Source organism: Panthera pardus, unplaced genomic scaffold (genome assembly GCF_024362965.1).
Source record: "Panthera pardus isolate Hobbes unplaced genomic scaffold, ASM2436296v1 HiC_scaffold_325, whole genome shotgun sequence".
NCBI classification, from domain to species: domain Eukaryota; kingdom Metazoa; phylum Chordata; class Mammalia; order Carnivora; family Felidae; genus Panthera; species Panthera pardus.
Genome location: NW_026526905.1, coordinates 202,558 through 223,942, shown reverse-complemented (window position 1 = coordinate 223,942; position 21,385 = coordinate 202,558). Strand labels below are relative to the sequence as shown.

The 21,385-nt window shown below is 40.6% G+C and overlaps 1 long non-coding RNA gene and 1 other non-coding gene across 2 annotated transcripts; both read right to left on the bottom strand.

Moving 5' to 3' along the window:
• Positions 1-5,569: 5,569 nt before the first annotated feature.
• Positions 5,570-16,390, bottom strand: LOC128774490 (uncharacterized). Its single transcript, XR_008419035.1, has 2 exons — positions 15,691-16,390; positions 5,570-6,321 (listed from the first exon to the last, which is right to left on the bottom strand). It is a non-coding gene; the product is annotated as an uncharacterized LOC128774490 (long non-coding RNA).
• Positions 15,049-15,133, bottom strand: TRNAH-AUG (transfer RNA histidin (anticodon AUG)). Its single transcript has one exon. It is a non-coding gene; the product is annotated as a tRNA-His (tRNA).
• Positions 16,391-21,385: the final 4,995 nt, after the last annotated feature.

Here is a 21,385-nt window from a genome sequence, read left to right as displayed (position 1 = left end):
ACTTCAGCTCAGGTCATGATCTCGTGGTCTGTGAGTTCGGGCCCTGTGTCAGGCTCTGTGTTGACAACTCAGAGCCTAGAGCCTGCTTCAGATTCTGTCACCCTCTCTCTCTGCCCCTCCCCCACTCATGCTCTGACTCTCTCTGTCTCTCAAAAATAAATGTTAAATTAAAAAAAGTATTTTTTCTGATATAAGTATTGCCACCTCGGCTTTCTTTTCACATCCATTTGCACGACAAATGTTTCTCCATCCCCTCACTTTCCATCTGCACATGGCTTTCAGTCTGAAATGAGTCTCTTGTAGGCAACATATAGATGGGTCTTAAGTTTTTAAATTTACTCTGTCACCCTATGTCTTTTGATTGGAGCAATTATTCCATTTACATTCAAAGTAATTATTAATAGAGGCTGAGTCAGTTAAGCATCTGACTCTTGATTTAGGCTCCGGTCATGATCTCGTGGTTCATGAGTTTGAGCCCTGCATCAGCCTCCACGCTGACAGTGTGGAACCTGCTTGGAATTCTGTCTCTCTCCCTCTCTCTTTGCCCCTCCCCTGCTCTCTCTCTCTCTCTCTCTCTCTCTCTCAAAATAAATAAGCTTATTTTAAAAACAAAATAATCATTAATAGTTATGTATTTATTGCCATTTTGCTACTTGGTTTGTGGTTGTTTTTGTAGTTTTTCTCTGATGCTTTATTCTCTTGCTCTCTTTCATGGTTTGCTGGCTTTCCCCAGTGATATACTTGGATTTCTTTCTCTTTATTCTTTGTATATCTATTACTAGTTTTTGATTTGTTGTTACCATTTGGTTTATATATGACATCTTCTGTATATGGCAGTCTATATTAAGTTTATGGTCACTTATGCCTGAATCCGTTGTTTACTTCTCTCCGCCTCATGTTTTAGGTATATGGTGTCATATTTCACATCCTTTTATTTTGTGAATCTTTTGACTGATTTTTACAGATGTATGTATTTTTGCTGCTTTTGTGCTTCCTGCTTCCTATACTCTTACTTATGGTCTTTCCTTTCCAGTCAGAGTCCCCTTTAATTTTTGTTGAGGTACTTTCTTAGTGATCATAAACTCCTTTATTTTTTGTTTGCCTGAGAGATTCTTTATCTCTCGTTCTCTTCTGAATGATAGCCTTGCTGGATAGAGTATTCTTGGCTGCAGGTTTTTCCCTTTCAGCGTTTTGAATATATCATGCCACTGTCTTCTGGCCTGCAAAATTTCTGCTGAAAAATCCACTGAGAGCCTTATGAGGTTTCCCTCGTGTACAGTTGTCTTCTTTTCTCTTGGCGATTTAAATTTTTTTCATCACTACTTTTTGCCATTTTTATTACTAATGTGTCTTGGTGTGGACTTCCTTGGGCTAATTTTGTTGGAGGATCTCTGTGTCTCCTGGATTTGGATATCTGTTTCCTTCCCCAGATTAAGGAAGTTTTCAGCTATTATTTCTTCAAATAAATTTTCTGCCCTCTTTTCTCTCTTATTTTTCTGAGATTTCTATAATGAAAATATTATTATGCTTCGTGGAGTCACCGAGTTTCCTAAATCTATCCTCACTTTGCGTAAATTTTTGTTCTACCTCCTCAGCTTGATTACTTTCCATTATTCTGTCTTTCAGGTTGGTAATTTGCTCCTCTGCTTCCTCTAGGATGCTATTTATTCTTTCAATTGTATTTTTAATTTCATTTATTTTGTTCTTCATCTGTGCTTGGTTCTTTTTTATCTATTTGTTAAGAGTCTCACTGAGGTCCTCCACTCTTGTCTCAAGTTCAACGAGTATGGTTATAATCATAACTTTAAATTCTCTATCAGGTATAGTACTTATATCTGTTTCACTTAGGTCTCTTGATGTATTTTTGTCCTGTTCTTTCATTTGAGACATATTCTTCTGTCTCCTCATTTTGAATAATTATCTGTGTCTGTTTCTGTGCATTAGGAAAGTCAGGAAGGCCCTCTGTTCTTGAAAGTAATGGGTGGGGCAGGCACTGTTTACAAGGTGGTACTGGTCCTCTTCCACAGAGAACTTGCAGTCACTTCAGAGAGTAGCCATGGTCACTTAGTAAAGTGCATGCAGGTGGGGACACGGTGCCCACAGGCTGTGTGCTGGTCTCTTCCACAGGGGACATGCAGCAGCTGCTGTGGAGACAGGGGCTAGCCAGAGACACTTTGAAAGTGCATGTGGGCAGCAGATGAAGCTTTAACAAGGTGTTCATGTCTTCCCCAGGAAGTGACCAGCTACTACAGCCAGGACTGAGGCCCCACAAAAGGTACAGGTCAGGAGACATGGTATTGTTGAGGTTTACATCATTTTTCTGGGGGAGGGGACCGGCAATGCTGGGACTGAGGCAAGCATGACTGGAAATGGTGGGTCTGCTGAAAGGTTGGGAGGAGGGCCTTGATGTAACCAAGTTAGGTAGCTAGTGTCAGCTCTGCAATGGTTTCTGCAGGTGGCCATGTGTTTATGCTGAGGCAGGGGGAGGGAAATGCTGCCTGCCAACTTTGTTACTGGAGGGGTCTCCCTGTGAGTCCTGCCTCTCCAGGGCCAACACTGAGATAAACAAATAACTCTCCCTCTTGTATGTCCCATTTTTTGAACTGCTGCTTCTACAGTGGCTCTCCACATGCTCTTTGTCATGCTGTCTCTTTAAGGGCAAGGACTCAGCTTCCTAACACCCTCTGGGCTCTCCCAGAACCTAGCCTGCTGATTTTTAAAATTACAGGCTTAAGTCCCACTGGTTGTAAGAACTCATAAAATTTGGCCCCTCTCACTTTCAAAGCCAAATGTTATGGGGATTCATCTTCCCTTTGTGGGCTCCCCAATGTGAAAGTCTATCTCTTACCCTTCTCTGCACCCAAGACTTCCTCCCTTCGGTGGCCAGACCCATAGTGTTTAACTCTCCCCCACATCGCTGCCCTTTATACCCTCTTTTATGTGACCTCATCTTTATTTGTAGGGTTTGTTCTGCGAATCTTTGGGTCATTACCTGGGCTGTTTACACAGATGTATTATCTAGTTGTATACACTGATGTATTATCTAGTTATATCCATGGGACAAGGTGAGCTTAGGGTCCTCCTACAAGCCATCTTCCTAACCTCTTAAAATTCTTAATTTTGTTAAGGACAATTAATCAAATTTTGATTTTATAGGTAGTGCTTTTTATATCCTCTTTAAAAGTCTTTGTATGCTTAAAGTCACAAAGATATATTGTTTTCTTCTAAAAATGTTACTGATTTGGTTTTCAAGTTTAGTTTGATAAACCATTTTATCATTTTTTTTTTTTTTAAGTAAACTCCACATCCAATGTGGGGCTTGAAGCCAAGACTCAGAGATTAATAGTCACATGCTATACTGACTAAGCCAGCCAGGTGCCCCAAACCATTTTATTTTAATTTATTTATTTTTAATTTTTTAAATGTTTATTTATTTATTTATTTATTTATTTTAAGAGAGAGAGGGAGAGAGAGAGAGAGAGAGAGAGCGCGGGGGAGGGGCAGAGAGACAGAGGAAGATACAGAATCCAAAGCAGGCTCCAGGCTCTGCACCGTCAGCACAGAGCCTGATATGGGGCTTGAACCCATGAACCGCGAGATCGTGACCCCCAGCTGAAGTTGGATGCTTAACTGACTGAGCCACCCAGGTGCCCCGCCCCAAACAATTTTAAATTAATGTTTTGTATGCTGTAAGGTAGTGATCAAAGTTCATTTTTTCCACATTGAAATAATGTTGCCCCACTGAATTACAGGGGAATATATATCTATAGTGTTTAATCTGGAAGTGTTTCTGGACTTTCTATTCTCTTCCACTACTCTATTTGTCTGTTCTTATGCTGATACGGAATCATCTGAATTAGTACAGACTTCTATCTAGTAAGGCTTGATAACTGATACATATGTAATATAAATAACTTTGTTCTTCAAGCTTGTGTTTGCTATTCATTGCATTCACATACCAATTTTAGCAGAAGTATGTCAATATCTATACCCAAAACCCTACTTTGTTTTGGGTCAGTTGCAGATTAGTTCTATATCTAAATGTACATGTACCTGTAAACACTTAGAGTATTGCCAGGTTCAAATGAAGCAAACAAACTATTTTATTTCTCTCAAATATTCATCTGAATTACATAAGGAAAGTAGGCTATGAAATTCTAACTGTATAAACTTTTGTTTTTGTTTTTTTACATTGTCCCCTTGAATTGTGGTATAAACCATATAGGATTAGTTTAACTCCCATACTCTCTGGTGCAATCACAAAACTGGAATCCAGTCCCTGTTAATTGGTAAGTCTTGAAGTAATTTCCATGTGTGAAAATATCATGGATTTTACTGAGTCACATTGCTGAAGACTGCGTAGGAAAGGAGATAGCTCCAGAGCTAAGGTAGTTTTCCCATTAACAGAATGTTACGTTCTGTGGTGGGGTACTGTCAGAAATTTCTACAGGAACGAAGTTGAGAAATGTAGCTAATTTCATATCATGAAAACCCAAACCACATCTCTAATCTCTGTCATAATTTTGGGAGAAGTACAAACAACATGATTCTGCTTTTAATTCCCTACAGCAGGCATGGGAGTATTGTTCATATTAAACATAGAAGGAGCACCTGAGAGTGAAGAACGTATCATGGAGTGCCTAAGCCAGTGGTAACTGAACAACATGCAGATGCTTACACTCCAGGCAGGATATTCTGCTTCCCATTGCTACCCAGATGGAGAAGTTGGTCCATCCAATGGCATGGTTGCTCCTCACGCCATCCTGACTATGGTATCCCAAAGAGTAATGCAAATGTTTCAAAACCTCTTTCCTACACCTCTACTCTAAATCTACATATGTAGTGTCCCTTGACAAAATATGAGCCAGGCAATACTGAATAAAATATCTGACTTTGAATGATAGGCTTATTTATATACACAGGTAATTGGTGCTGACAATTGAGGCAACACATTAGAATTTTTTTTTCATAGGGAAGATTAATACTCAATTTTAAAGAAGCATAAAATATTTACCTATACTTGCTTCTTGGTAAGTATGTTCTACCAAAACAATTCAGTGTGAAGCCCACAAGCTCTATTCACACATCCCTTTACAACACATTCTTTTAATTCAAAACTTTAGATGTGGATCTCATCTTATCATTAACTTCAGAATTCCAAAACACACATGCATTTCATCAGACACAGTGCTTTTTCTTGTGGCCAACCCATAAAACAGAACAAAAGCACTTTGCAACCAGCCAGACATTCACGCTACATGGGTCCTTTATACCTTAATGACAATATATAAGAGAAAAAAAGATCCCAGGAGGGAAAAAGCAAGTTGCATCATGAAAACGAAATAATGGCAGATTAAAAGCCATTGTTTAACCATCTTCCCAGCCTCAGAGTAGTTTGCTCCCAGCATGCCCCAGAATCACCCTAAAATCACTGAAACATTGTTTCTTTGTAATATGATTTTTTGCCAGACATTGGATCTTGCTTCTCCTAGTGACCATCCCTAATTATTTGCTTCCCAAAAAGTTCCACCCAAGGACTTGGATAAAAATCAATATTCACACATCTGAATTAATTCTGATCTCATCACATGAGGATGAGTTTCGGTTTATTTCAATTATTGTTTTCAGAGCCTCTGAGGAATTGTTTGATTTTCTTCTCCCTCTATTGATGGCTCTTCTTTCTTTTCTACTCCTGTGGAAGCTTTTCTGATGGACAGCGGGACTCTGTGGTATCAGAGTTGATGTTCAAGTGGCTAAAGCCTTCTACTAGCATTTTCCAAGAGGATGCATTTTGCCCTTTAGAGTTCCCGGAAATAGCTTCCCTTTGAATGAGGCAATAATGGCATTTACACTTATTCTGATCTCTATCATGTGAGAAATAGATCTTTCCTTCCCTTTCAACCCGATAAGGTGCCATGTGATAGTAACTTTTCTGTCTCATGTTCTCCATGAATGTCTTTTTCCTCTGAGGGAACGCTGACTTCTCCCACCGCCTCTCATGTTGGCTCATCTCATCTCTGTATTGCTGTTGGATCGTTTCCTCTGGTAGAGGGGTGAGGTAGTTGCTATTAAAACTGGGGCTAAAGTTAATACGATCCAGGTTTTGCACTTTGGAGAAAGATGATTGGGAAGTTGATGTAAGTTTCTGGGACATTTCTTTTGGTGGAATCAGCAATGAATCAGAATTAAAAGGTGGGGTAACTTTACGTGGAGGATCCATGGACGAATAGTCTCAGCTCAAAGCTACCTTTGAATCTCAGGGCTGGACAGGAAATTGAAACTCAAGGTTCTCAGTTTGCTTGAAATTAATAAGAAAAAAGACTGCAGCCAAAAGCTGTCAAGCTGAAAAAAAGTGGTGGAAGGAGAAGAAAGAACAGGGAGGGTCATAAAAAATTAGTTTGTTTTTTTTTTTTTTAATGTAGAGAAATATCCTTATTTTCTAATGGGGATGAAACCAATAATAATGAAGCATATTAATGATTAAACATAGAGTGAAAGACATATTACAGTGACATTCTTTATCCAGACTCTACTTTTCTCCTGTAAACATGGGACACAAAAATCCACCAGTTTGGCAATTATTATCCTGTTTTGGAGAGTTTTGTATTATTAGTCATAATGAGCAAACCCAGCATCCAGGTCTTAGTCTTTTTACTTTATACCATTTTCTAATAAATGGAACCAGGGCTCCTAAGAGAAACTGTTGGTTCTAGAAGACTAAGGAAACAAATGTCAAATATAATATGGCATCCTTAAAAGTCTGAGGAACTGTTAAAGACAGATGCCTATGGAAATAATCCATCAGTACTGACCTAAGAATTTAGAGACTGTTCTTCCAATCAGTGATATTATAAAAAAGTAATTAACTCAATAAATATTCAGTAAAGCTCACTATGTTTCATGCAGTATCTTGAGTCAGCATCCCACATGCTATGTTTCAGCCAAATTACATCCTCTTTCTATTCATCACATGGCCTGTGCTCTAATTTCCACAACCTCATACTTGCTCTTGTGCACAACCTCATACATCCTTTGTCAGGAATGATTTCCTCCATCTTAATCTGGCTGATTGCTAGTTACCTTCACTCTCAGGAGGCTTTCTCTCACCCTCTGGAATTAGGTCATTTCCTGCTAAGTGCAGACAAGTCCATACAATTATCTTCTCTCTAATAGAAAACACTTATCACAGTTTCTTGTCAGTGCTTGTTTTATTGAATGTCTCCCAACAGACTAGTTGGCTCCTTGAGGTCAGAGATCATGCTGTCTTTCCCTCTCTTCAATCCTAGATCCTAACATAATCTGGGATGATGTTTTATATATCTAGTGCCATAGTTAAATATCAGATGTTAGGAGGGAGAAATAATCAAATGTAAAACCATACATCAAATCCTGTTCATCCAACAAAGATTAAATGTTAAATAGAAGAGTGTAGCTAATAAATTTAATTTTTAATAGATGAAATATGATAGACATTCCTTGTAAAACTACAAATATATCAACATTTTATTCAAGTTCGAAATAAGATGATTGGAAATGCAGTCTGAGAGCTCTGCTTTGGGGGGAAAGGCTTCCTTACTCAGAATACCATACACACGGTAAGGGTCAGACCTTTGTTTTCCATCGAATGCTGATGTGTCTGGATATGGTGCCTGGACCTGTGACAACAATTTCTGTACCACAAGGAGATCTGGACTTAGGAGAAGCCCATCCAGTGAGAATAGAAGCTCAGAAATATGGAGTTTGTTACTTTATGGCATCATTGACTTATGAAGTTAATCATGTATATAACTACTCTGCAGTGGACTTTTGTTTCTCTGACATAATTTCTTATCACAAGTTAAACTAATTTAATTATGTTTTCTGCTATGTCAAGAGTGAGTCTTAACTAAGTTATTCTAGTTCTCTCTAGTGGTTTATTTCTGGTGGCTGTTTGTCACCAGGGAGACAAAGTTAAGTCCTCTGTTGACTGCTGGGAACCCTCCCAGTGACTTTGACAAACTTCATCCATGACCTTTGGATTCCCCAACAGGTTCCTTAAACCCACCCAAGGTGTGCCAGTTTCTACAATGTTCATTTAAAGGTGGGGACCTGAATGATGGTACAATAGGCTACAGAATAAACTATGGGTGTTAGATCCTTACTTTTACAATATATTATTTTACCTCTACTTAAACAACTCACCCAAGGATGAAATAAAGTGAGTGTTTTAGATAGGTAAACTAAGAGAAAAGCATACAAGTGGCACCAACCCCATCGACTTTTGCACATTGGTAGTGCACTGGTAAACTGGTTCTGGTAGGGGGAGGGGAGAATGCACCAGACTGTAACATATGTTGGCTAATTTCTGTCATGTAAACACTCCTGCCTTTACTGATTTCAAGCTGCTGACAATCTAACAACTGGTTTGTAAAATCCCTAGATGTTTTTGTACCGGCCCTTATGAATTGGAATGATCTTACCCCTGCAATCACTGAGTGCTGTGAAACTAAAGGAGATTGTCAGGAGTCCTGGCATTTTTCCCCTCCTCACTCATGTGTGACTTTCCCAAGCCTGGCATTAATGGCATCTTTTAGACCATAACTAGGCTGTTTGCAGCCTCATATGTTTCCTTCTGGGGAGAGCAGGAGGAGAAGGATTGGGTCTCAGAGCCTCATCTTCACAGGTGAATGGAACCTCAGGTGCTATGTTTAAGTCTTTGACCAGGGCTCAAAACTTGCCTATGCCTCTCACACCTCCTGACCCTCAATTATGTACCAGAAACTGAGGCACCCAGAGGTACAGCAGCTTGCTTAAGGTCACAGACACAGTTAGTAAGTGATGGGGCTGGAATTCTGCTTCAGATATGCTTTTCCTCAAAGCCAGAGTCAGTGGAGACACATCTGTGCTGTGAGGTGTTTCCTAGGGGGACAGGCACAATAAATCCAAATGTTTTACTGAGTGGTTGTGGGAACCACGACAAAGTCACGTTTGATTCAAGACATACTCACTCCCTGAAGTCTGAAGTGCAGGAAAGCTTCAGTTACAAGGGAGACATAATTATCCATAGAACAAGATTATTGTATAAACTCTGAGACCTGTTTAATTCCTTTTTAATCTCATCCCTTGATAAATACTACTAAGCAGAAGTAAGTAAATATATAACGTTGGAAAGAATGAGAGATAACACTTACCTTCATACACTCTTAGTGAGACTGAGAGGCAGGCTAGGGATATGCATCAAGATTTAAATGTAAACTCCATAGGGTCCATACATTTTCTTTTTAAAAATGTCTTCTAATCAAATGATCAGATTGATGTACAAAGCTTTCTGAACAAAGATATTTACCCTAGCTATATTTGAAAAGGTGTAGAACCGGAAAGAACTTAAATATACATCCATAAAGGTTTGGTTGAATAAAATAGACTAGTTCCATGGACAGGGTAATATGCATTTAAAACTTAAGGTTTCAGGCCACACTCAGTAAATAAGACATAGCCTCTGTAGAGAAAATATTATCATCGCAAAGAACATATCCCTCTTGTGGATCAGAGTATCTTACTTTTGCATTAGTTCAGAACCTGGGAGGAGCTGATGTTAAAACAGAATTCAATGTGCAAAAAATTTATTAGGGGAAACATCTGTGAGAGAAAGCATGAATTCAGGGGAAGCTAGGAGAGCCTTTAGAACCTTATTCTGGTCTGAACTCTAGTGAAGAACAGAGAAGGAATAAAAGTTGGGTAAAAGCATCTTTGACTACATAGCAGTTCTTTTTTTTAATGTTTATTTATTTATTTTTGAGAGAAAGAGAGAAAAAGGGAGAGAGAGCGCGAGAGAGAGCTCACAAGTGGGGGAGTGGCAGAGAGAGAATCTGAAGCAGGCTCCAGGCTCTGAGCTGTCAGCACAGAGCCCAACACGGGGCTTGAACTCACAAACCGTAAGATCATGACTGGAGCCAAAGTCAGACGCTTAACCAACCCAGGTGTCCCAACACATCAGTTCTAAGTAGAGTTTGCAAAGTCACTGGGGTGGGGGCGAGTCCTTGTGTCACAATTGGCTATCTACTTGTATTGCTAGCCAAAATGGTATATTTAACTTTGAACTCCCACTTGTAACAATGAAAAAACAGACCAAATATATAAAACATTTGCTGGCAAACCCTTGTATATCAGGTAATGTGAAGGACGGTGATCCTTGAGAGAGAAGAAACAAAAGAGATGTGAACAATGACTGCTTAGAGAAGGTTTTCAGGCTACAGCACGTGGGTGGGTGGGGGACCCAGATGGAGCCAGTGGACTTTCTGAGTTGAGAAGAGAGAACTGAGTTTCTGAGAGATCAAGGCAACTAGTGTTCAAAAGATACCAGAGAGGAGAAAGCTGCAATGAGAGAAAACCTTAGGGGTCAAAAGGTCTCCCTCATGTATTAAGCACATGTATGTGATGCCGGGGAAAGTACCATCTGAAAGGATTAGAAGGAACAGTGCCTAGTGCTTGGAGTAGGTGGTAATTGTGCCTGTTAAATCAGTAAGACTGGAAAACCTAGGGATACATGGGTAACTGGATTAGTACTCAGAAGAGTCTTTTGTCAGTAGTGGGGAGTAAGTATCCCCAGACCTGGTGCTGCTCTAGTTCCACCGAATAGTATTAAAACATAAGTAAATAGATGAACGAATGAACAAATAAATAAGTGAATACACAAAAAATATTGGAGAAGTTGAGGGATAAACATTATTTTCATACACTGCTGGTGTGACTGGAGGGTAGGTTAGGAATATATGTCAAGATTTAAATGTAAAATCTATAGGATCATAAGAGGGTTCCCGTCAACACCTGGGTGTGAGGTAATTTCTGAGGACAGAGAAAGAATCATGTGCTAGGATTAGAGAAGACAATATTTAGTACTTGCACAGAAATTAGAAAAGTACCTGTTCCCAACAGCCAGGCTGGAAAACCTCAGGATTTATGGGATGTTAGGTAGAGTACTCAGAAGGATCATTTCTTGGTCATGGAGAATAATTAGCCATCTACTGCTCCATCTACAGCTCCAGTTATACTAAATCCTAAATGGAAGACCCAAAGAATCAAAGTGTTTCCAAGTAATTTAATTGCATAGTAGAAAAAGCACAAGAATAATTTTAGCATCACAGTAATATCCATCATTCGATAAGGTAGCATCCATTATCATACATTCAATCAAAACTTAGCAGGCATGCAAATAAGCGGGAAAATTCAACTCATAATGGGATGATAAATGAGTCAATTGAGAATATCCCAGACTGACACAGAAGTTAAAAATAGCAGATAAGAACAGTAAAACAGTTATTATAACAATATTCCATATGTTTAAAAAGTTAAGAGCACTGAGTAATATATAGAATAGTTGAATCACTATATTGTACACCTGAAACTAATATAATACTGTATTCTCACTTTACTGGAATGAAAATTTTAAAAATTAAATTGAAAAAAGTCAAGATATGTAAAATACCAAAAAAAAAACCCAAACAAACCCACAAATGGACTATAGATGAAAAGTACAATGTGAAAGATAAAAAATACACTGGGTGTGATTAAAGGCACATTAGATATTGCAGAAAAAGTACTGAAGTTTAAAGATAGCAATATAAGTTATCCAAAATTAAATGAAGAGGAAAAAGAAATGTTTTTATAAATTCACAGAGCATCAGTGAGCTGTGAGAGAACTTCCAGCAGCTCTCATATATGTGCAATTGGAGTCCCTGGAGGAGTGGATCAAGAGGTGGGGACAGATAAAACATTTGAAGAAATAATGCCCCCAGTTTTTCCATATTGATGAAAACTATAATCCCACAAATGGAAGAAACTCAATAAAGCACAAGTAACATGAAGGAAACTATACTAAGGCACATGATAATCAAATTGCTCAAAACCAGTGATAAAGAGAAAATCTTAAAGCAACCAGAAAGGTAAAAAATGTTAATTACCCAGAGGGGTTTTTCCTGAGAAACAACCCAAGTAATGACAACGTAAGCAACATTTGCTAAAGCAAAAAGAAAACCTCTGAGCCTAGAATTCTATAAGCAGTGAAAATATTTTTTCAAAAATAATGACAAAATAATGTCTTAAATAACATCTTTTTCACATACACAGAATCTAAGAGGATTAATCAACAGCAGACCTCCCCTTATAAGAAATGTTCAAGCAAGTCATTCAGGCAGAAGGAAAACAGCACCAAATGGGAACATAGATTTCTGCAAAGCAATGGAAAGTACCTGAAATAGTAACTGCATGGGTAGAGGTATAAGATTTTTTTTCTTACTATTTAAACTCTTTGAAAGATATTTGACTCTTCATGAAAAAATAACAATGTAATGTAGGGATTTAAACATATGTAAAAGTAGGGGCACCTGGGTGGCTGAGTCGGTTAAGCATCTAACTTTGGCTCAGGTCATGATCTCATGGTTCATGGGTTTGAGACCCGTGTCGGGTTCTGTGCTGACAGCTCAGAGCCTGGAGCCTGCTTCGGATTCTGTGTCTCCCTCTCTCTCTCTCTCTGCCCCTCCCCTGCTTGTGTTCTGTCTCTATCTCTCTCAAAAATAAATAAACATTAAAATTGTTTTAAACATATGTAAAAGTAAAATGTATGGAGAAAAACCCACAAAGGTTGGGAGGAGGGAAATGAAATATTAATGTAATGTTCTCATTAAGTTAAATAAACATAGCTTTATTTAAAAGTATACTGTGATAAAATAAAAGTACATTTTAAGCTCAAGATCAAACCCTCAAGTAACAACCAAAGTTATTGCTAATAAGCCAACAAAAGATAAAATGGAACCAGAAAATATTACCAAAAAGGCAGAAAAAGGCAGAAAGGGAATAAAGTGCATATGGAACAGAAACAAAATCAGCCTCCCAGGAATAGTCTTATCTTATTATCACTGCCACACTCAGTCATGGACTGAGAGCAGCCTGTGGGAAATGTGGTCTAATAAAAATGTGGAGATGGATTTCAGAATGCAATAGCTGGTGGCCTAAGACAATTACCTTCCCTACAGGCAGAGTTATGAGATGTGCTTCCTAATGGCAGTCACGCTAATGCCTCTGTCTGGATAACTCCTTCCCTCATCCTGATTAACTTCTATCCCTTCAGTTCTGAGGTTCAGGGCACTTCTTCAGGCAAGCACATCTGACTTCTCTAAAAGGCAGATGCTGACAAAGTCCCCTTTATTCTCTCTAACTTAGGTAAGTACTTACAAATTTGCTGTAACTGCTCATACAATCATGTATCTCTCCCAAGCCCACTAGAGTGTGATTTCGGAGTTGTAACAGCAGTGCCCAGCTCAGTGTTCTTGGGATTCATAGAATACACACTCCCTCTTCAGGAGTGTGTAGGGTTCTTCTCAATGCCTGCAGCATTGTTCCTCTACATACCCTTGTTCTCTGATCCCTCACCGTCTTCAAGTATCTGCTTAATGTCACCTTCTCAACAAGACTGGCCATGAACACACCATTTAAAACTGCATACCCACCAATCAGCACTCCCACTCCTCCTTTCTTTCACTACTTTTCTAACAGCACATTACTTTTGACTGCATTTCATCGTTTGTTGATTTATTTATATTGTTTATCATTGTCTCTCCCACTAGAATAAAAACTCAACAAGGGCAGGCATTTTAGATTGCTTAGTTCACTGGTGCATCCCCTGCTCCAACAACACTGCCTGGCACATAGATTATTCTTAATCAATATTTGTGGCTGAAATGAATTAAGTGCCCGATGCTAAGTAGGTGTTCAGCAAATGGTAGGCTTTATTAATGCTGCTTTCCTGGTTGAGTGATACTGGACAGGAGGTAGTCAGAGAACAGTGCAAATTGCTAAACACAGAGGGAGGAAATTGCTTGGATGTGGTCACCACCATCCACCTAGTTCTACCCAGAGTACAGTCCTGACAGTTGTTTTGGACTAAGTGGGTGCCTCTCACTTCCCCAGAGTACAGGCTGTCCTTATTAGTCAGCCACCCACACCCAGCATGGAGAGGGACACTGAGGCAGAAAGCAGGAGCTGGATTGTTTGGTAGTTTCCTCTATGACATCACATCAAACCTCACATTTACATTTGAAGTGCTTAAAATTCCTAGTCATACCATGTTCAACTGTAAATGTCAACAACAGATATGTTGCCATGAGAAAGAGAAATGTTTTCACTGCAACCTGATGTGTTCGTTCTGTTAAAGATCAATTAGGAGTACAGAGAATGATTATTATTGACAATCACCAAGTGTTGAACACATAAAACTATAATAAGATTTATTAGGCCTATTTAACTGACGAGGAACAGACTTAGCAAAGGAACATAACTAGACTAAGGTTAATAGAGTCAATAAGAGGCAATGCACTGATTTACCAGATCAACCTGTGAGCTTTGTCTCACAGATTTCCAATATTCACTTTTTTAGGAAAACTGTATTATAGATAAACTTCAAATGATGGGATTGGGTTCACAGGCAGATATGAATACTTAGCTAGTTTTTTATTCAACAAACAGAGGTTAAAGCTGCTTGAGAATTCACAGAGCTTCACTGGATAGAATATGATGGAAGCTCAAAAACACTGAATAAAAAATAGTCTAATTTTGGCTCATATGAAGGTAATTAGAAATAGAATTTTCACATAATTGATATATGCAACCTAAGACATAGCACATGAATCTTTAATTTTCTACCAAATAGTATACATTGTATCCTATAAAATAATAAAGGTACAATATTCAGAGAGTCATATAACTCCAAACACACAGAAAAGAAAATAGATCACAGGCAAACACTAACATTTTTACATATCTCTATCCAACCATTTTGTTTCTATGTGTCGGTATGGATATATGTACATATACTTTACAGCATTAAAATGTACTTTATATACATTTTTTTTTTGGTCCAGCATGTTTTGTTAAATTGTTGCATTTTTTTTTAAGTTTTAAATGTTTATTTATTATCAAGAGAGAAAGAGAGACACAGTGTGCGAGTGGGGGAGGGGCAGAGAGAGAGGGAGACAGAATCTTAGTCAGACTCCAGGCTCCGAGCTGTCAGCACAGAGCCCGAGGTGAGGCTCGAACTCACAAACCATGAGATCATGACCTGAGCCATAGTCAGATGCTTAACCAACTGAGCCACCCAGGCGCCCCTAAATTGTTTCATTGTTAAATTGACTTATTTTCTTTTAAAATTCAATAACGTTAAAAGCAAATATTGGAGCGCTGGAGCGCCTGGGTGGCTCAGTCGGTTAAGCGTCGGACTTCAGCTCAGGTCATGATCTCGCAGTCCGTGAGTTTGAGCCCCGCGTCGGGCTCTGTGCTGACAGCTCAGAGCCTGGAACCTGTTTCGGATTCTGTGTCTCCCTCTCTCTCTGACCCTCCCCCGTTCATGCTCTGTCTCTCCCTGTCTCAAAAATAAATAAACGTTAAAAAAAAATAATAAAAAGCAAATATTGAACAGTGGACATGTAGAAAAGGAGAACAATATGGGGAAAATCTGAGATAGTACAAATCTCATATTAAAATCGATGTGAAATAAACAGAGTCACTGGTTGATCGAAAAGACATGATTTTTGTGTGTCAATATTATATGCCCACAAAAGCAAGAGAATCACTTGGGAAATATCTTAAAATGAAATACTGAGAAAATCCAAAATGAAATTCGTAGTGTGTCATAGAAGGAAATAATAAAACTTTACTTACCACTCAAAATAGAATTTAAATGAATGAAGAGAACTTCAAGATAGCTTGGTAGTGAGGATGGTAGTTAGCTGAGCTGGGGATGAAGGGTGATAGTCACCCTGGTCCTCCACCCTTATGAATCCTCTAGGACACAGTGACATCATGGATCTACCTCACAATTACAAGGCTGTGTTGCTAGGGCACACTAGGGGTGCCATTTTTGGGACCACATCCTATTACGTCTCTTCAATCCTAATGCCTCTACTTTTACTTTACTTTACTTCTTTACTTTACTTTACCTTACTTTACTTTACTTTACCTTACTTTTGGGGGAGGGTGGAATAAAAATATCATAGTACATAACAAGGAGTTATGGTATATTCCCGCCCCAAATACTACTGACAGAGACTGGACATGTGTCTGGATCAGATGACCCATAAATTATTAATATGTTCACCCTTTAGTGCTTCTGAGGGAATAAGATTTGGGGGACACGGGGATATTTGTCTATTTTGTGTACTGCTGTAACCCAAACATCTGGAACATTTTTTGGCACATTGTAGGCACTTAATAAATCTTCCTAGATTGAACAGATTGGTCTGGCTCCCCCATGAAACTATAAGAACCTCCAGGGCAAGGACCCTGATCTTTGGAAACCATTTCTCCAGGACACTGCTAAACTCCTGCTAGGTATCACTGAATATTGACTCAATCAAGCAAATAAATTCCCAAACACAGTCAATAAGTGTTTGAATTTTTACTTTAGAGTTATTATTTTCTCTGTAGTGCACCTGAACTGTGACTTAATAATTTTCTTTAAATAAAAAGCACCATTTAGTTAAAAAAAAAACACACACACACAAGTACGCAACTAATTAAATATAGGAAAAAGAAAATAAAACTATGAAATTTTTACAAATAAGGTTCAGATTGGGTAGTAAAAATGCTATAATTCTCTAAATTTCATAGAGACAGAGTACAGTCGTTGTTTCAGGGGCTGGGAGAAAGATGAACAAAGAGTTAATTGATAAAGAGTTTCAGTTTTGCAACGTGAAAAGGGTTCTGAAGATTGAGTGGGCGACAATACGAATGTACCTAAACTTCCCCTAGAAGTTGAGGGACCAGATGACAGAAGCTTGTGGCAAGAATGATTTAAGAAGAGATTTGGGAAGAAGTCTGGAGAAGATGGCGACATAGGTGGACACAGGGCTCACCTCATCCTGCTGACCCGCTTAGATTCCACCCACATCTGCCTAAATAACCCAGAAAACCGCCAGAAGACTAGCAGAATGGACTCTCTGGAGCCAAGCGTAGACAAGAGGCCCACGGAAGAGGGTAGGAAGGGCAGAGAGACGGTACGTGCTATGCGGACTGGCGGGAGGGAGCTGAGGCGGTGGAGGGGCAGCCCGCCCTTCAAAGCAGAGCCCCTGAAGTGTGGCTTGCAAAAGCAGAGCGGCCGGGTGGAGTGAGTTCTGACAGCCAATGGGACTTAACATCTGGAAGGTTAAAAGTCAACAGCTCTGCTCTCAGAGAGCAGGTAGGCCAAGAGGACACCGGGGGGGAGAGTTGTTGAGCCCCAGGAGACAGAGCTCAGCTTGGCAGGGGAAAAAAGCCCCCTGGGAAGCACCATCTCCCTCTCCCATCCCCCAGGCGATATTCCAAAGGGAACCAGTTCCCGTCACGGAACTTGCTATCACCACACAAATGCCCAACGCTGTGCTTCCGTGGATCCATCCCTCCACTGGGCCTGCCTCCCTCCCGGTGCTGCAGGGCCCCTCCCGCAGGGGACCACCGCCGGCAAAGTGAGCTAAGCCTACACCTCCCACCCCTGTGCACCTTGGATCCACCCTGGCTAATACACCAGGTCCCATTGAAGCAGCACCACAGGCGTGGCAGTGTGCAAGCAGCCCAGACAGGAGCCACATCACTCCACAGTGAGTCCTGCCCCTGGGAGAGGGGAACATAAGGTACACACCAGTCTGACTGTGGCCCCAGCGGTGGGCTGGGGGCAGACATCGGGTCCGACTGCAGCCCCGACCACCAACACAAGTTCCTTCTGACAGCACAGGGGAAGTGCCCTGCAGTTTGGAGCTACCACAGGGACTACGCAAAATGATGAAATGGAAGAATTCTCCTCAAAAGAAACTCCAGGAAGTACCGACAGCTAACAAAGTGATCAAATCCGATTTAAGCAATATAACGGAACAAGAATTTAGAATAATCATCATAAAATTAATCTCTGGGCTTGAAACAAGCATAGAGGACAGCAGAGAATCTATTGCTACAGAGATCAAGGGGTAAGAAATAGTCATGAGGAGCTGAAAAATGCAATAAATGAGGTGCAAAATAAAATGCAGGTGGCCATAGCATGGATTGAAATGCTATGGCAGAGGAGAGAATAGGTGAATTAGAAGATAAAATTATGGAGGGTTGAGGAGGGAGGGAAGATGGCGGCGTAGGAGGACGCTGGGCTCACCGCGCGTCCTGCCGATCACTTAGATTCCAACTACACCTGCCTAAATAACCCAGAACACCACCAGAGGATTAGCAGAACGGAGTCTCCGGAGCCAAGCGCAGACGAGAGGCCCACGGAAGAGGGTAGGAAGGGCGGCGAGGCGGTGTGCGCTCCACGGACTGGCGGGAGGGAGCCGGGGCGGAGGGGCGGCTCGCCGGCCAAGCAGAGTCCCCGAGTCTGGCAGGCAAAAGCGGAGGGGCCTGACGGACTGTGTTCCGACAGCAAGCGCGACTTAGCGTCTGGGAGGTCATAAGTTAACAGCTCCGCTCAGAAAGCGGGAAGGCTGGAGGACAAAGGGAGGGAGAGCTGCTGAGCCCCCGGACGACAGAGCTCAGTTTGGCGGGGAACAAAGGCGCTCGCCAGCGCCATCTCCCCCGCCCATCCCCCAGCCAAAATCCCAAAGAGAACCAGTTTCTGCCAGGGAACTTGCTCCCTCTGTGCAAACACCCAACTCTGTGCTTCTGCGGAGCCAAACCTCCGGCAGCGGATCTGACTCCCTCCCGCTGCCACAGGGCCCCTCCTGAAGTGGATCACCTAAGGAGAAGCGAGCTAAGCCTGCCCCTCCTGCCCCTGTGCACCTTGCCTACCCACCCCAGCTAATACGCCAGATCCCCAGCAACACAAGCCTGGCAGCGTGCAAGTAGCCCAGACGGGCCATGCCACCCCACAGTGAATCCCGCCCAGAGGAGAGGGGAAGAGAAGGCACACACCAGTCTGACTGTGGCCCCAGCGGTGGGCTGGGGGCAGACATCAGGGTGGACTGCGGCCCCACCCACCAGCTCCAGTTATACACCAGAGCACAGGGGAAGTGCCCTGCAGGTCCTCACCACTCCAGGGACTATCCAAAATGACCAAACGGAAGAATTCCCCTCAGAAGAATCTCTAGGAAATAACAACTGCTAATGAACTGATCAAAAAGGATTTAAATAATATAACAGAAAGTGAATTTAGAATGATAGTCATAAAATTAATCGCTGGGCTTGAAAACAGTATAGAGGACAGCAGAGAATCTCTTGCTACAGAGATCAAGGGACTAAGGAACAGTCACCAGGAGCTGAAAAGCGCTTTAAACGAAATGCAAAACAAAATGGAAACGACGACGGCTCGGATTGAAGAGGCAGAGGAGAGAATAGGTGAACTAGAAGATAAAGTTATGGAAAAAGAGGAAGCTGAGAGAAAGAGAGATAAAAAAAATCCAGGAGTATGAGGGGAAAATTAGAGAACTAAGTGATACACTAAAAAGAAATAATATATGCATAATTGGTATCCCAGAGGAGGAAGAGAGAGGGAAAGGTGCTGAAGGGGTACTTGAAGAAATTATAGCTGAGAACTTCCCTGAACTGGGGAAGGAAAAAGGCACTGAAATCCAAGAGGCACAGAGAACTCCCTTCAGACGTAACTTGAATCGATCTTCTGCACGACATATCATAGTCAAACTGGCAAAATACGAGGATAAAGAGAAAATTCTGAAAGCAGCAAGGGATAAACGTGCCCTCACATATAAAGGGAGACCTATAAGACTCGTGACTGATCTCTCTTTTGAAACTTGGCAGGCCACAAAGGATTGGCATGAGACCTTCAGTGTGCTAAACAGAAAACAATATGCAGCCGAGAATCCTTTATCCAGCAAGTCTGTCATTTAGAATAGAAGGAGAGATAAAGGTCTTCCCAAACAAACAAAAACTGAAGGAATTTGTCACCATGAAACCAGCCCTACAAGAGATCCTAAGGGGGAACCTGTGAGACAAAGTACCAGATACATCACGACAAGCATAAAACATACAGACATCACAATGACTCTAAACCCGTATCTTTCTATAATAACACTGAATGTAAATGGATTAAATGCGCCAACCAAAAGACATAGGGTATCCGAATGGATAAAAAAACAAGACCCATCTATTTGCTGTCTACAAGAGACTCCTTTTAGATCTGAGGACACGTTTAGATTGAGAGTGAGGGGATGGAGAACTATTTATCATGCTCCTGGAAGCCAAAAGAAAGCTGGAGTAGCCATACTGATATCAGACAAACTGGACTTTAAATTAAGGGCTGTAACAAGAGATGAAGAAGGGCATTATATAATAATTACAGGGTCTATCCATCAGGAAGAGCTAACAATTATAAATGTCTATGCGCCGAATACCGGAGCCCCCAAATATATAAAACAATTACTCATAAACATAAGCAACCTTATTCATAAGAATGTGGTCATTGCAGGGGACTTTAACACCCCACTTACAGAAATGGATAGATCATCTAGACACACGGTCAATAAAGAAACAAGGGCCCTGAATGATACATTGGATCAGATGTACTTGACAGATCTATTTAGAACTCTGCATCCCAAAGCAACAGAATATGCTTTCTTCTCGAGTGCACATGGAACATACTCCAAGATAGATCATATACTGGGTCACAAAACAGCCCTTCATAAGTTTACAAGAATTGAAATTATACCATGCATACTTTCAGACCACAATGCTATGAAGCTTGAAATCAACCACAGGAAAAAGTCTGGAAAACCTCCAAAAGCATGGAGGTTAAAGAACACCCTACTAACGAATGAGTGGGTCAACCAGGCAATTAGAGAAGAAATTAAAAACTATATGGAAACAAACGAAAATGAAAAGGCAACAATCCAAACCCTTTGGGATGCAGCGAAGGCAGTCCCGAGAGGAAAATACATTGCAATCCAGGCCTATCTCAAGAAACAAGAAAAATCCCAAATACAAAATCTAACAGCACACCTAAAGGAAATAGAAGCAGAACAGCAAAGGCAGCCTAAACCCAGCAGAAGAAGAGAAATAATAAAGATCAGAGCAGAAGTAAACAATATAGAATCTAAAAAAACTGTAGAGCAGATCAACGAAACCAAGAGTTGGTTTTTTGAAAAAATAAACAAAATTGACAAACCTCTAGCCAGGCTTCTCAGAAAGAAAAGAGAGATGACCCAAATAGATAAAATCATGAATGAAAATGGGATTATTACAACCAATCCCTCAGAGATACAAACAATTATCAGGGAATACTATGAAAAATTATATGCCAACAAATTGGACAACCTGGAAGAAATGGACAAATTCCTAAACACCCACACTCTTCCAAAACTCAATCAGGAGGAAATAGAAAGCTTGAACAGACCCATAACCAGTGAAGAAATTGAATCGGTTATCAAAAATCTCCCAACAAATAAGAGTC